The following is a 15,517-nucleotide window of genomic DNA, read 5'->3' on the forward strand; positions in this document are numbered from 1 at the left end:
TGTCCTCTAGCTCTCTGCTCGAGCCTACCCTGGAGACATGTATTTTCCCTCCCTGGGTTATGAATTATTGATCCCTTCTAAACAGCGTTTTTCTCTCTTGTTTAACTTACTGCAGCCACAGGCTTATTGTGTTGATGACTGAGTTTAATGGCAAAGTCACTCCACCCTAGCTGAGTACTCTCCCCTTACAGATCCACTGACAGATTCCTTCCCTCCCATTGTTATGTTATCGTCTCATTACTGCGTTAAGCAGCATGGGTTCCTGTACACTCCTGTAGCGTCAACAGCAGAGGAGAGAGACTGGAGGATATCTTCTCCTTTCAGGGCTGCTCTACTGTCCATGTTGACTCTCCCTGAGAATTTAACTCACACCTCGACAGCTAGTGGGCATAAAGGATGAAGGACAGATGGGGGGAGGGTGGGAGGGAGAGAAAGAGAGAGGGGCATGCAACAGGAGCAAGGCCCATTATTACCTGTGAATTCATTTTTAATGAGGCAAACAGGTCTTTCCAGGTCAGCTGTACCCTCAGTGGGTGGTGTGTCTACTCCATCAGCTGCCTGACTACCTCCCTGCCTAGAGCTTTGACACAGAGCATTGCTGCAGGGGCTCCAACCCATAATTAGGTCTCTCTGTCATTGACCAAAAGTGTCTCTCACTTTCCGCCGAGTCCTTTTCCTCGCCTTCAAGTTGAGTGCCACTAATTATACAGTGGCAGGAAGACCTTATTAAATGTGCTTCAGGCAACCTTTGCCTTCGTTTTTCTTCTAGCTCTTGATTTCAATATATATTGAAATCAAGTGCAATAGATATTGATTTCATCCTAATCTGTTGTTTAGAAGTGGGAAGCAATTCCTTTAGCTGGCTTGTCTAATAGCTAGATGTTCAATGTTGTTCTAGAGAGAGATGAACTAAATAGACTGCTAAATAGTTATATAGTTAACCAACCTGGACTATCTGCATTTACCATTTTTTGCACTAAGTCCTTTGACTCATTATATACGCTGCTGCTACTGTTTATTATCTATCCTGTTGCCTAGTCACTTTATTCCTAGTTATATGTACATATCTACCTCCATTACCTCGTACTCCTGCACATGCACTCTGTACTGGTGTTTACAGTCATGTTATCGTTTCTCATTGTGTCTTTATTCCTAGTTATATGTACATATCTACCTCCATTACCTCGTACTCCTTCACATGGACTCTGTACTGGTGTTTACAGTCATGTTATCGTTTCTCATTGTGTCTTTATTCCTAGTTATATGTACATATCTACCTCCATTACCTCGTACTCCTGCACATGGACTCTGTACTGGTGTTTACAGTCATGTTATCGTTTCTCATTGTGTCTTTATTCCTAGTTATATGTACATATCTACCTCCATTACCTCGTACTCCTGCACATGGACTCTGTACTGGTGTTTACAGTCATGTTATCGTTTCTCATTGTGTCTTTATTCCTAGTTATATGTACATATCTACCTCCATTACCTCGTACTCCTGCACATGGACTCTGTACTGGTGTTTACAGTCATGTTATCGTTTCTCATTGTGTCTTTATTCCTAGTTATATGTACATATCTACCTCCATTACCTCGTACTCCTGCACATGGACTCTGTACTGGTGTTTACAGTCATGTTATCGTTTCTCATTGTGTTTTTATTCCTAGTTATATGTACATATCTACCTCCATTACCTCGTACTCCTGCACATGGACTCTGTACTGGTGTTTACAGTCATGTTATCGTTTCTCATTGTGTCTTTATTCCTAGTTATATGTACATATCTACCTCCATTACCTCGTACTCCTGCACATGGACTCTGTACTGGTGTTTACAGTCATGTTATCGTTTCTCATTGTGTCTTTATTCCTAGTTATATGTACATATCTACCTCCATTACCTCATACTCCTGCACATGGACTCTGTACTGGTGTTTACAGTCATGTTATCGTTTCTCATTGTGTTTTTATTCCTAGTTATATGTACATATCTACCTCCATTACCTCGTACTCCTGCACATGGACTCTGTACTGGTGTTTACAGTCATGTTATCGTTTCTCATTGTGTCTTTATTCCTAGTTATATGTACATATCTACCTCCATTACCTCGTACTCCTGCACATGGACTCTGTACTGGTGTTTACAGTCATGTTATCGTTTCTCATTGTGTCTTTATTCCTAGTTATATGTACATATCTACCTCCATTACCTCGTACTCCTGCACATGGACTCTGTACTGGTGTTTACAGTCATGTTATCGTTTCTCATTGTGTCTTTATTCCTAGTTATATGTACATATCTACCTCCATTACCTCGTACTCCTGCACATGGACTCTGTACTGGTGTTTACAGTCATGTTATCGTTTCTCATTGTGTTTTTATTCCTAGTTATATGTACATATCTACCTCCATTACCTCGTACTCCTGCACATGGACTCTGTACTGGTGTTTACTGTCATGTTATCGTTTCTCATTGTGTCTTTATTCCTAGTTATATGTACATATCTACCTCCATTACCTCGTACTCCTGCACATGGACTCTGTACTGGTGTTTACAGTCATGTTATCGTTTCTCATTGTGTCTTTATTCCTAGTTATATGTACATATCTACCTCCATTACCTCGTACTCCTGCACATGGACTCTGTACTGGTGTTTACAGTCATGTTATCGTTTCTCATTGTGTCTTTATTCCTAGTTATATGTACATATCTACCTCCATTACCTCGTACTCCTGCACATGGACTCTGTACTGGTGTTTACAGTCATGTTATCGTTTCTCATTGTGTCTTTATTCCTAGTTATATGTACATATCTACCTCCATTACCTCGTACTCCTGCACATGGACTCTGTACTGGTGTTTACAGTCATGTTATCGTTTCTCATTGTGTTTTTATTCCTAGTTATATGTACATATCTACCTCCATTACCTCGTACTCCTGCACATGGACTCTGTACTGGTGTTTACAGTCATGTTATCGTTTCTCATTGTGTCTTTATTCCTAGTTATATGTACATATCTACCTCCATTACCTCGTACTCCTGCACATGGACTCTGTACTGGTGTTTACAGTCATGTTATCGTTTCTCATTGTGTCTTTATTCCTAGTTATATGTACATATCTACCTCCATTACCTCGTACTCCTGCACATGGACTCTGTACTGGTGTTTACAGTCATGTTATCGTTTCTCATTGTGTCTTTATTCCTAGTTATATGTACATATCTACCTCCATTACCTCGTACTCCTGCACATGGACTCTGTACTGGTGTTTACAGTCATGTTATCGTTTCTCATTGTGTCTTTATTCTTGCGTTATTACTTCTCTTTTTCTTTCTATCTACATTGTTGGGAAGGGCCCGTTAGTAAACATTACACTGTTATTCTACACCTGCTGTTTATGAAGCACGTGACATACTGTATCCAACTAGTTGTCCTTTTGCATGCTGTCTCTCCAGGTACACTATATCTTCATTCATACGCCATACATTATCAATACGGTAGCAGCATTTAGTGCAGGTTGTCAGGCCCTCCCCACTTGACATATCCTTGCAGCATAGTTTCATCAGACATGTACATTTAAATGCCATTCGATAACTCAGCACATGCTTCTGCAAGTGTCTGGTTCCTGAGTGCGACGAGATTGGATGACAGGGAAGGATGCGCTTGCACACATAGACGTCAGCAGGGAAATCAAACCCTGTTCCATGCTCAGTAGACGGAGGTAATAGCATGACAAACAAAGACTAGTCAAGCTCCCACAGCAATTCCCTGTGAATCCTCCCTGGCTGCACTGCTGTGAAGGAGAGATGAGGTGAAAGAGAAAGAGAAGAGAGAGAGAGAGAGAGAGAGAGAGAGAGAGAGAGAGAGAGAGAGAGAGAGAGAGAGAGAGAGAGTGCAACTGCATCGCAGATTAAAATCTTAAACTCTGAGCTCCAACAGTGCAGGTGTGACTGGAACAATACACAAACAAATGTTTACAACCACATGAGAGAAGAAGAGAGAGAAGAAGAGAGAGAAGAAGAGAGAGAAGGAGTGAAAGGAGGAGAGAGAGAAGGAGCGAGAGAAGGAGAGTGCGACAGGAAGGTGAAAAGAGGAACAGATGGAGAGACACAGTACGTGTTCCACAGGAACGTAGGGACTCTGTGTGTAAAGACATACTCATTTAAAACAGGTGCTATACTTAGACATGGCTCCACAGCCTCTTTCCATCCTATAGTGAACGAAGACATTGATTTCATTGGAACACAGTGTCACAAATGACAATTATAAGGACTGAATGTTCACACAACTATAATTCTATATGCCAGATCATGTTTACCCTCAGGAGAGCCAAAGCTAAATTAATCAGGCCCCTCAAGTAATGGAATTTTCTTTGTCACCCAATGTCCGTGCTACATAAGTCGCTCTGGATAAGAGCGTCTGCTAAATGACTTAAATGTAATGTAAATGTACATATACAGTATGTGCCACTGTGCTTTGTATTGGATCTTTTCTGTCTGACTGGTAACTGGCTCTCAATAAGAAGAAGGAGATCATTTCCCCTGCTGATAGAAAGCCTCTCTCTCTCTCTCTCAGGCTGCACGTCTCCCTGTCTCAGCCTCCCCTCACCACACACCACCACTTCCTCTGCCTCATTCACCAGCCATGCTTATCACTGTGCATGTGTCCCAAATGGCACCCTATTCCCTATGTATTGCACTACTTTTGAACAGAGACATATGGTACCCGCTCAAAGGTAGTGCACTGTATAGGGTGCCATTTGTGACATTAACTGTTTTATATGGAGAACTTCCATAGACTGGCACCATTAGAATATTCAATATTTTGTTTTTTTGTGTCACATCAGCATGATTTCATATTGAAGGACAGAAAGCTAATGAGGGTAGATTTATTTTTTATCGTCAAAGGGGTTCTTGAATGTTCCCTAAGGGAAGCCCCCCCCCCCCTCGATGCACCATCATCATCAGCACCAGAGCCTTTGTAGCCCACGATTAGTTTGGAGGTCGGGTCACAGACTGACTTAATTAGTGTCACTCAATTCTCCATGCTGGCTCTTATGAAATATATTTAATGCATATCTCCTGCTTTTGATGTCCTTGGGAATGAGGGGGCACTGCCTGTGAGCATGTTGGCTCTGTCTCTGGCTGTGTCCTGCATCGTCCTTCTTGGTTGTTCCTGTGTTTATTTGAGATGAGACTGACTGTTTTCACAACCAGCATCCTCTGGGTCCTGCTGTTCCTATAGCCCCTGTAGTCTTTATATGAGGAGGCCAGGTTCTAACCCGTGTAGTCTCTAAATGAGGAGGTCAGGTTCTAGCCCCTGTAGTCTCTAAATGAGGAGGTCAGGTTCTAGCCCCTGTAGTCTCTAAATGAGGAGGTCAGGTTCTAGCCCCTGTAGTCTCTAAATGAGGAGGTCAGGTTCTAGCCCCTGTAGTCTCTAAATGAGGAGGTCAGGTTCTAGCCCCTGTAGTCTTTATATGAGGAGGCCAGGTTCTAACCCGTGTAGTCTCTAAATGAGGAGGTCAGGTTCTAGCCCCTGTAGTCTCTAAATGAGGAGGTCAGGTTCTAGCCCCTGTAGTCTCTAAATGAGGAGGTCAGGTTCTAGCCCCTGTAGTCTCTAAATGAGGAGGTCAGGTTCTAGCCCCTGTAGTCTCTAAATGAGGAGGTCAGGTTCTAGCCCCTGTAGTCTTTATATGAGGAGGCCAGGTTCTAACCCGTGTAGTCTCTAAATGAGGAGGTCAGGTTCTAGCCCCTGTAGTCTCTAAATGAGGAGGTCAGGTTCTAGCCCCTGTAGTCTCTAAATGAGGAGGTCAGGTTCTAGCCCCTGTAGTCTCTAAATGAGGAGGTCAGGTTCTAGCCCCTGTAGTCTCTAAATGAGGAGGTCAGGTTCTAGCCCCTGTAGTCTCTAAATGAGGAGGTCAGGTTCTAGCCCCTGTAGTCTCTAAATGAGGAGGCCAGGTTCTAGCCCCTGTAGTCTCTAAATGAGGAGGTCAGGTTCTAGCCCCTGTAGTCTCTAAATGAGGAGGCCAGGTTCTAACCCGTGTAGTCTCTAAATGAGGAGGTCAGGTTCTAGCCCCTGTAGTCTCTAAATGAGGAGGCCAGGTTCTAGCCCCTGTAGTCTCTAAATGAGGAGGTCAGGTTCTAGCCCCTGTAGTCTCTAAATGAGGAGGCCAGGTTCTAACCCGTGTAGTCTCTAAATGAGGAGGTCAGGTTCTAGCCCCTGTAGTCTCTAAATGAGGAGGCCAGGTTCTAACCCGTGTAGTCTCTAAATGAGGAGGTCAGGTTCTAGCCCCTGTAGTTTCTAAATGAGGAGGCCAGGTTCTAACCCCTGTAGTCTCTAAATGAGGAGGTCAGGTTCTAGCCCCTGTAGTCTCTAAATGAGGAGGTCAGGTTCTAGCCCCTGTAGTCTCTAAATGAGGAGGTCAGGTTCTAGCCCCTGTAGTCTCTAAATGAGGAGGTCAGGTTCTAGCCCCTGTAGTCTCTAAATGAGGAGGTCAGGTTCTAGCCCCTGTAGTCTTTATATGAGGAGGCCAGGTTCTAACCCGTGTAGTCTCTAAATGAGGAGGTCAGGTTCTAGCCCCTGTAGTCTCTAAATGAGGAGGTCAGGTTCTAGCCCCTGTAGTCTCTAAATGAGGAGGTCAGGTTCTAGCCCCTGTAGTCTCTAAATGAGGAGGTCAGGTTCTAGCCCCTGTAGTCTCTAAATGAGGAGGTCAGGTTCTAGCCCCTGTAGTCTCTAAATGAGGAGGTCAGGTTCTAGCCCCTGTAGTCTCTAAATGAGGAGGCCAGGTTCTAGCCCCTGTAGTCTCTAAATGAGGCGGTCAGGTTCTAGCCCCTGTAGTCTCTAAATGAGGAGGCCAGGTTCTAACCCGTGTAGTCTCTAAATGAGGAGGTCAGGTTCTAGCCCCTGTAGTCTCTAAATGAGGAGGCCAGGTTCTAGCCCCTGTAGTCTCTAAATGAGGAGGTCAGGTTCTAGCCCCTGTAGTCTCTAAATGAGGAGGTCAGGTTCTAACCCGTGTAGTCTCTAAATGAGGAGGTCAGGTTCTAGCCCCTGTAGTCTCTAAATGAGGAGGCCAGGTTCTAACCCGTGTAGTCTCTAAATGAGGAGGTCAGGTTCTAGCCCCTGTAGTTTCTAAATGAGGAGGCCAGGTTCTAACCCCTGTAGTCTCTAAATGAGGAGGTCAGGTTCTAGCCCCTGTAGTCTCTAAATGAGGAGGTCAGGTTCTAACCCCTGTAGTCTCTAAATGAGGAGGTCAGGTTCTAGCCCCTGTAGTCTCTAAATGAGGAGGCCAGGTTCTAACCCCTGTAGTCTCTAAATGAGGAGGTCAGGTTCTAGCCCCTGTAGTCTCTAAATGAGGAGGTCAGGTTCTAACCCCTGTAGTCTCTAAATGAGGAGGCCAGGTTCTAACCCCTGTAGTCTCTAAATGAGGAGGTCAGGTTCTAGCCCCTGTAGTCTCTAAATGAGGAGGTCAGGTTCTAACCCCTGTAGTCTCTAAATGAGGAGGTCAGGTTCTAGCCCCTGTAGTCTCTAAATGAGGAGGTCAGGTTCTAACCCCTGTAGTCTCTAAATGAGGAGGTCAGGTTCTAACCCCTGTAGTCTCTAAATGAGGAGGTCAGGTTCTAGCCCCTGTAGTCTCTAAATGAGGAGGCCAGGTTCTAACCCCTGTAGTCTCTAAATGAGGAGGTCAGGTTCTAGCCCCTGTAGACTCTAAATGAGGAGGCCAGGTTCTAACCCGTGTAGTCTCTAAATGAGGAGGCCAGGTTCTAGCCCCTGTAGTCTCTAAATGAGGAGGCCAGGTTCTAACCCGTGTAGTCTCTAAATGAGGAGGTCAGGTTCTAGCCCCTGTAGTCTCTAAATGAGGAGGCCAGGTTCTAACCCCTGTAGTCTCTAAATGAGGAGGCCAGGTTCTAACCCCTGTAGTCTCTAAATGAGGAGGTCAGGTTCTAGCCCCTGTAGTGTTTATATGAGGAGGTCATGTTCTAAGCCCTGTAGTCTCTAAATGAGGAGGTCAGGTTCTAACCCCTGTAGTCTCTAAATGAGGAGGTCAGGTTCTAACCCCTGTAGTCTCTAAATGAGGAGGTCAGGTTCTAGCCCCTGTAGTCTCTAAATGAGGAGGCCAGGTTCTAACCCCTGTAGTCTCTAAATGAGGAGGTCAGGTTCTAGCCCCTGTAGTCTCTAAATGAGGAGGCCAGGTTCTAACCCGTGTAGTCTCTAAATGAGGAGGCCAGGTTCTAGCCCCTGTAGTCTCTAAATGAGGAGGCCAGGTTCTAACCCGTGTAGTCTCTAAATGAGGAGGTCAGGTTCTAACCGCTGTAGTCTCTAAATGCGGAGGTCATGTTTTAGCCCCTGTTGTTTATAAATGAGGAGGTCAGATTCTAGCCCCTGTTGTCTCTAAAGGAGGAGGTCAGATTCTAGCCCCTGTTGTCTCTAAATGACGAGGTCAGGTCCTAGCCGCTGTTGTCACGCCCTGATCTGTTTCACCTGTTCCTGTCTCCACCCCCTCCAGTTGTCGCTTGTTTTCCCCAGTGTATGTATCCCTGTGTTTCCTGTCACTCTGTGCCAGTTCGTCTTGTATGTTCAGTCAAGTCAACCAGCGTGTTTTTTTACTGTCCTTCTTTGCTATTCTCCTTTTTCTAGTCCTCCCGGATTTGACCTGTTTCTGGACTCTGTATCCGCCTGTCTGACCATTCTGCCTGCCTTGACCACGAGCCTGTCTGCCACTCTACCTCCTGGACTCTGTATCCGCCTGTCTGACCATTCTGCCTGCCTTGACCACGAGCCTGTCTGCCATTCTACCTCCTGGACTCTGAACTGGTTTTGACCTGTTTCTGGACTCTGTACCCGCCTGTCTGACCATTCTGCCTGCCTTGACCACGAGCCTGTCTGCCACTCTACCTCCTGGACTCTGAACTGGTTTTGACCTTTTGCCTGTCCACGACCATTCTCTTGCCTACCCCTTTGGATGAATAAACATTGTAAGACTCCAACCATCTGCCTCATGTGTCTGCAGCTGGGTCTGGCCTTGTGTCTTGATAGCTGTAGTCTCTAAATAAGGATGCCATGTTGGTTCACTCCAGACATGGGCACAGAGCAGAGGAACAGAGGTAGGTACTGGGCTTTGTCTCAAATGGCACACTATTCCCTATTAAGTCAACTAATGTTGACAGGAGCCCTATGTGCCCTGGTCAAAATAAGTGTAATATAAAGGAAATAGGGATGCAGCTGTATGTAAACACACATTAATCAAAGGCTGTGTGGTTGGTAGAGTGCTGTATGGAGAGCAGGCTAGCTTGGTTCTGTTCAATGTTATGCATCAGGTTTCAGAGGTTTCAGTATTCTGGTGGATTTGAGGATGGTATATCCAATATTATAAACCGTGCTGTTCCAGCCCTGAATGCTGATTGGCTGAAAGCTGTGGTATATCCAACCTAATACCACGGTTATGACAAATAATACATTTTTACTGTTCTAATTACGTTGGTAACCAGTTTATAATAGCAATAAAGCACCTTGATTGTTTGGAATACAGTATAGCCGATATGCCACGTCTAAGGGTTGTATCCAGGCACTCTGAATTGCGTTGTGTTTAAGAGCAGCCCTTAGCCGTGGTATATTGTCCATACCACACCCACTCGTCCTTATTGATTCAATTAGGGATATGAGGACTAATAACAAATAACTTATAAAACTGATCCTAATCATTATCACCACCAGCATTATCATAATCGCCATCAGCCTTATCGCCATGGCCACCCGCATTATCACCATCATAACCACAATCGTCACCATAGCCACCGGCATTATCATCGCTGTCACCAACATTATCATCACCTCCATTGGCATTATCATCACCGACCTTGCCATCGTCGTCACCCACATTATCATCAGGCAGCATTATCACCACCATCACCACTATTATCATCATCGCCGCCAGCATTATCACCATTATCACCACCATTATTATCCTCATCAAAAAGCAGAGGCAGTCAATCTAGCTACTTTTCCTGTTTATATTCTAGTCTAAAATGATATGTTAATGCAGCCCTGAATCCACTAATTTATTCCTCTTCCATTGGCTGCTCCACTTTGTGGCTAATGGTCCACCCTCCCCCCCAAGCCCTCAGCCAACCCCCCCCCCCCCTCTCTATCTCTCTCCCCCCTCTCTCCAGCCTTGAGGCATCCCATTTCAACTCCTCAGCTTCCATTCATAGGGGGTATTCAAGAGCGCTAGGTGGGAGTGGGGTCTGACCGCATAGTCTACTATTTAAGAGAAAGGGAATTCTCCCTCCCTCTCTCTTTCACTCAGTCCCCAGCTCTCCTGGCTTCTCTCTCTCCTCTCACTGACTACATCAGCAGCAGACTGGGTCTCTAGGTAGATGGAATAGACTGATTGAGAGAAGGAGAGGAAAATGACTAAACTGTCATTGCTTTAGAAGGCAAAGTCACAGACACACAGAAACATTTGTTTGAGGCTTTGGTTTCTTTGAGCCAAGTTCTCACATACTTCCTTTTTGTTCTATTACGTTGATTTAGCTCCGGTGGAGAGATTCTGTGAATTCAGTGGAAGGTAAGCTGCTCCTGTGTTTAGCTGTGTGGTACTTGATGATGTTCTGTTTGAATTAGAATTCATGCTGATGTCTAGATTTTGTGTGATCAGATCATTTTAAGAGTTTTGTTAGTGTGACTTAATTTAGTATGGATTTAAATTAATATCACAGAAATAACACAGTGGGAAATACAATCAATTGAATGTTTTTGGTTTGTTGTCAAATATGTCTTGATGGGCAAACCAAATACATACAAAGCAAAACATTTCAGAACAGTAAACTGTGGATTATAATGAGATATATTTCATTCATCAAAGTGGAGTCTTTTATTGTTTGCCTTTTATACTTTTCAACAAGCGAAGACTTCTGAAGCTGGCTTAGTTTGTTCCATCATTACTCCTTTACTGTACATCCTCAAAGGTGCCTTTACAGTTTACGAGTTTACCACATGTTTCTACTATTTACCTCTTACCTAACCTCATCCACCATCCTGCTCTCTCTCTCTCTCTCTCTCGCTTGAGCCAGGGGGTGAGGATAGCTGGGTCTTACCTGAACAGAGGGGAAAATGACATTGAGTGATCCAAGATGTTGATCATCTACTGAATAATTCTGCCTGTGGAGGTGTTGAGTTGCAGTCAGCTGGGGTTCGGGATAGGAGTAGGGTTGTTCTGTGTGTGTTGCCTCCTGCAGCCTGTAGATCTACTGTATGTGTGCCAGCAGACATCGAGCTTCTGTAGCTCGAGAGACAGACAACTGCTGTGCAATACAGTTGCTCTCTTTACTCTCTCTATTCTCTCTCCTCTCTCTGTTCTCTCTACTCTCTTTCGATTATCTCTACTCTATAGTATCTCTACTCTCTAGGATCTCTAGTATCTCCACTCTCTCTACTCTTTGTTCTCTCTACTCTCTCTGTTTTCTCTGCCCTCTTTCTATCATCTCTACTCTCTAGTATCTAAACTCTCTCTACTCTTTGTTCGTTTACTCTATAGTCTCTCTATTCTCTAGATTCTCTCTGTTCTCGCTACCCTCTCTATTTTCTCTACTCTCTCTTTTCTCTCTATTCTCTAGATTCTCTCTGTTCTCGCTACCCTCCCTATTTTCTCTACTATCTCTTTTCTCTCTATTCTCTCATTGCTACTCACTCTACTCTCTCTGTTCTCTCTATTCTCTCCACTCCATCTACTCTCCTCTTTCTCTCTACACTCTCTATCTCTACTCTCTCCACTCTCTCCTTTCTCTCTAATCTCTCTACTCTCCACTTTCTCTCTACTCTATCTACTCTCTCCCTTCTCTCTCTATCTCTACCCTCTCTACTCTCTCTACTCTATCTACTCTCTCTTCTATCTCTACTCTCTAGTATCTCTGCCCTCTCTGCTCTCTCTCTATTCTCACTAATGTCTCTATTCTCACTGCTCTCTCTACACTCTCCTCACTCTACTCTCTACTCTCGACTGTCTCTACTCTCTCTACTCTCTCCTCACTCTACACTCTCTACTCTCTACTGTCTCGACTGTCTCTATTCTCTACTCTCTCTACTCTCTCTACTCTCTCTACTCTGTCCTTGCTATACTCTCTACACTCTACTCTCTACTCTCTCTACTCTCTCCTCACTCTACTCTCTACTCTCTACTGTCTCTACTCTCCCTCTCCTCACTCTACTCTCTACTCTCTACTGTCTCTATTCTCTCTACTCTCTCCTCACTCTACTCTCTACTTTCTACTGTCTCTATTCTCTCTACTCGCTCTACTCTCTACACTCTACTCTCTACTCACTCTACTCTCTCCTCACTCTACTCTCTACTCTCTACTGTCTCTATTCTCTCTACTCTCTCCTCACTCTACTCTCTACTCTCTACTGTCTCTATTCTCTCTACTCTCTCCTCACTCTACTCTCTACTTTCTACTGTCTCTATTCTCTCTCCTCACTCTACTCTCTACATTCTACTGTCTCTACTCTCTCCTCACTCTACTCTCTACTGTCTCTACTGTCTCTACTGTCTCTACTCTCTCCTCACTCTACTCTCTACACTCTCTACTCTCTCTACTCTCTCCTCACTCTACTCTCTACACTCTCTACTATCTATTTTCTCCTCACTCTATTCTCTACTCTCTACTCTCTCTACTCTCTACTCTCTACTCTCTCTACTCTCTCTACTCTCTACTCTCTACTCTCTACTCTCTACTCTCTAATCTCTCCTCTCTCTACTCTCTCTACGCTCTCCTCACTCTTTCACTCTCTCTCTGTGTTCTCTAGTCTCTCTGTTCTCTCTCTCCCTACTCTCTATTCTCTCTACTCTCTCTACTTCTATTCTCTACTCTAGTATCTCTAGTACGTCTAGTATCTCTACTCTCTCTACTATTTGTTCTCTCTACTCTCTAATCTCTGTTCACTCTACCCTCTCTACTCTCTACATTTTCTCTACTCTCTATATTCTCTCTACTCTCTCTGTTCTCTCGATTCCATGTGTTCTCTCTACTCTCTCTACTCTCTATTCTCTCTACTCTCTTTCTATTCTCTACTCTCTATATTCTCTCTACTCTCTCTATTCTCTCGATTCCCTGTGTTCTCTACTCTCTCTGCTCTCTTTCTATTCTCTAATCTCTAGTATCTCTAGTACGTCTAGTATCTCTATTCTCTCTACTCTCTCTACTATTTGTTCTCTCTACTCTGTAATCTCTGGTCACTCTACCCTCTCTACTCTCTACATTATCTCTACTCTCTATATTCTCTCTACTCTCTCTGTTCTCTTGACTCTCTCTATTCTCTTTATTCTCTCTACTCTCTCTGTTCTCTTGACTCCCTCTGTACTCTTGACTCTCTCTGTTCTCCATATTCTCTCTATTCTTTATTTTCTCTTTGTTCTGTCTTCTATCTATTATCTCTACTCTCTCTACTCTCTACACTCTCTCTACCCTAATCTCTCTAATTCCTCTGTTCTCTCTGTTCTCTCTACTGTCTATATTCTCTCTACTCTCTCTGTTCTCTTGACTCCCTCTGTTCTCTTGACTTTCTCTGTTCTCCCTATTCTCTCTACTCTTTCTTTTCTCTCTGTTCTGTCTTATCTCTCTATTATCTCTACTCTCTACTCTCTCTGTTCTATCTATTTTCTTTACTCTCTACTCTCTATACTCTCTCTACCCTTATCTCTCTAATTGCTCTGTTCTCTTGACTCTCTCTGTTCTCTCTACTATCTATATTCTCCCTACCCTCTCTGTTCTCTCGACTCCCTCTGTTCTCTTGACTCTCTCTATTCTCTCTGTTCATTTTTTATTTTTTTATTCTCTATTCTATACTCTACTCTACTCTACTCGTTCTACTCTCTCTACACTCTGCTCTCTCTATTCTCTCTATTCTCTCTAATCTCTCTATTCTCTCTACTCTCTCTTTGCTCTCTATTATCTTTACTCTATTTATTCTCTACTCTAATCTACTCATTCTACTCTCTCTACACTCTGCTCTCTCCATTCTCTCTATTATCTCTACTCTCTCTATTCTCTACTCTCTCTCCCGGTTCTCTCATTGTACGGTCGGTACACAGTACTAGCTGGCTGCTCTGTAGACTCCCTTCCTCCCTCTAGTCTATGTGCTGTTCATCACTGGGCTACAGGCAGCATGTCTGTGTGTGCATGTATAGTCCTCAACACTCACAGATCTCCTATATCAGTTCTCCTATATCAGTTCTCCTATATCAGATCTCCTATATCGGATCTCCTATATCAGTTCTCCTATATCAGATCTCCTTTATCAGATTTCCTATATCAGATCTCCTATATTAGATCTCCTTTATCAGATCTCCTATATCAGATCTCCTATATCAGATCTCCTTTATGAGATCTCCTATATCGGATCTCCTATATCAGATCTCCTTTATGAGATCTCCTATATCGCATCTCCTATATCGGATCTCCGTTATCAGATCTCCTTTATCAGATCTCCTATATCAGATCTTCTCCATTGGATCTCCTATATCAGATCTCCTCCATTGGATCTCCTATATCAGATCTTCTCCATTGGATCTCCTATATCAGATCTCCTTTATCAGATCTCCTATATCAGATCTCCTATATCAGATCTCCTTTATGAGATCTCCTATATCGGATCTCCTATATCGGATCTCCGTTATCAGATCTCCTTTATCAGATCTCCTATATCAGATCTCCTCCATTGGATCTCCTATATCAGATCTACTATATCAGATCACCTATATCAGATCTCCTATATCAGAGGGCTCAGAGAGAGAAATTCGGGATGTACAGCGCTTATTGGTGGGGGTTGTCAACAGTGATTATGCCCCTGTAAAAGATTGCATGCCTGTGACTGTGACGACTGTGACTGTAATGACTGTGACTGTGACTGTGAATGAGAGTAGAGGGGAGGACGTGTGGGGGGTGCCATGCACGTGTGTGTGTGTGGAGATGTGTGTGTGTGTGTGTGTGTGTTGGGGCACTGTGTGTGGTTAACTACGGAGATGTGGGGTGCAGTGAAGGAGGAGACCCCGAGGATACCACGTCTGCATCTGTTGGATGTTAAATGCAACATGGGGGCACAATGTAATGCCTACCTCATCTTATCTTTTGAACATTGTTGTGTAGATAATGGTTGAAGCAGGATCAACTCATGTTTCTTCTATTGCAGCACAAGGATGTTTAGTGCCTAATTGGACAATATTGACCTTTTGCCACTCAATACTTTGATGCTTGTGTGGATAAGGCTACCTACTTACTATCTTGGTTCATTTGTGTATTTCATTTGTTTCAGTACCAACTGCTTTCCATGCGGAGGTTGCTCAGGCTTGGTGTGTGAATGTTTTATGATCCTAATGCTTTGTTCAGAGAGGAGAGCCATTGATAGTGACACAGCACCAGAGATGAGTGGAAAACTGTCCTTTGTTTGGACAGCTGTATCCTCCATCACCCCATGCTTGATAATCAATGCACTTGGAGAGAGAACTGTATTTACCCTCA

At 43.9% G+C, this 15,517-nt stretch overlaps 1 protein-coding gene across 2 annotated transcripts in view; it reads left to right on the forward strand.

Annotated features, from left to right (window-relative positions):
• Nucleotides 1-10,233: 10,233 nt before the first annotated feature.
• Nucleotides 10,234-15,517, forward strand: part of LOC124036518 (tenascin-like) — a 93,743-nt gene continuing 88,459 nt past the window's right edge. For both annotated transcript variants that reach the window (XM_046351202.1, XM_046351203.1), the window contains exon 1: nucleotides 10,234-10,572. The gene's annotated coding sequence lies outside the window, so the exon portion shown is untranslated. The remainder of the gene's footprint in view (nucleotides 10,573-15,517) is intronic.

Source organism: Oncorhynchus gorbuscha, linkage group LG05, assembly GCF_021184085.1.
Source record: "Oncorhynchus gorbuscha isolate QuinsamMale2020 ecotype Even-year linkage group LG05, OgorEven_v1.0, whole genome shotgun sequence".
Taxonomy (NCBI): Eukaryota; Metazoa; Chordata; class Actinopteri; order Salmoniformes; family Salmonidae; genus Oncorhynchus; species Oncorhynchus gorbuscha.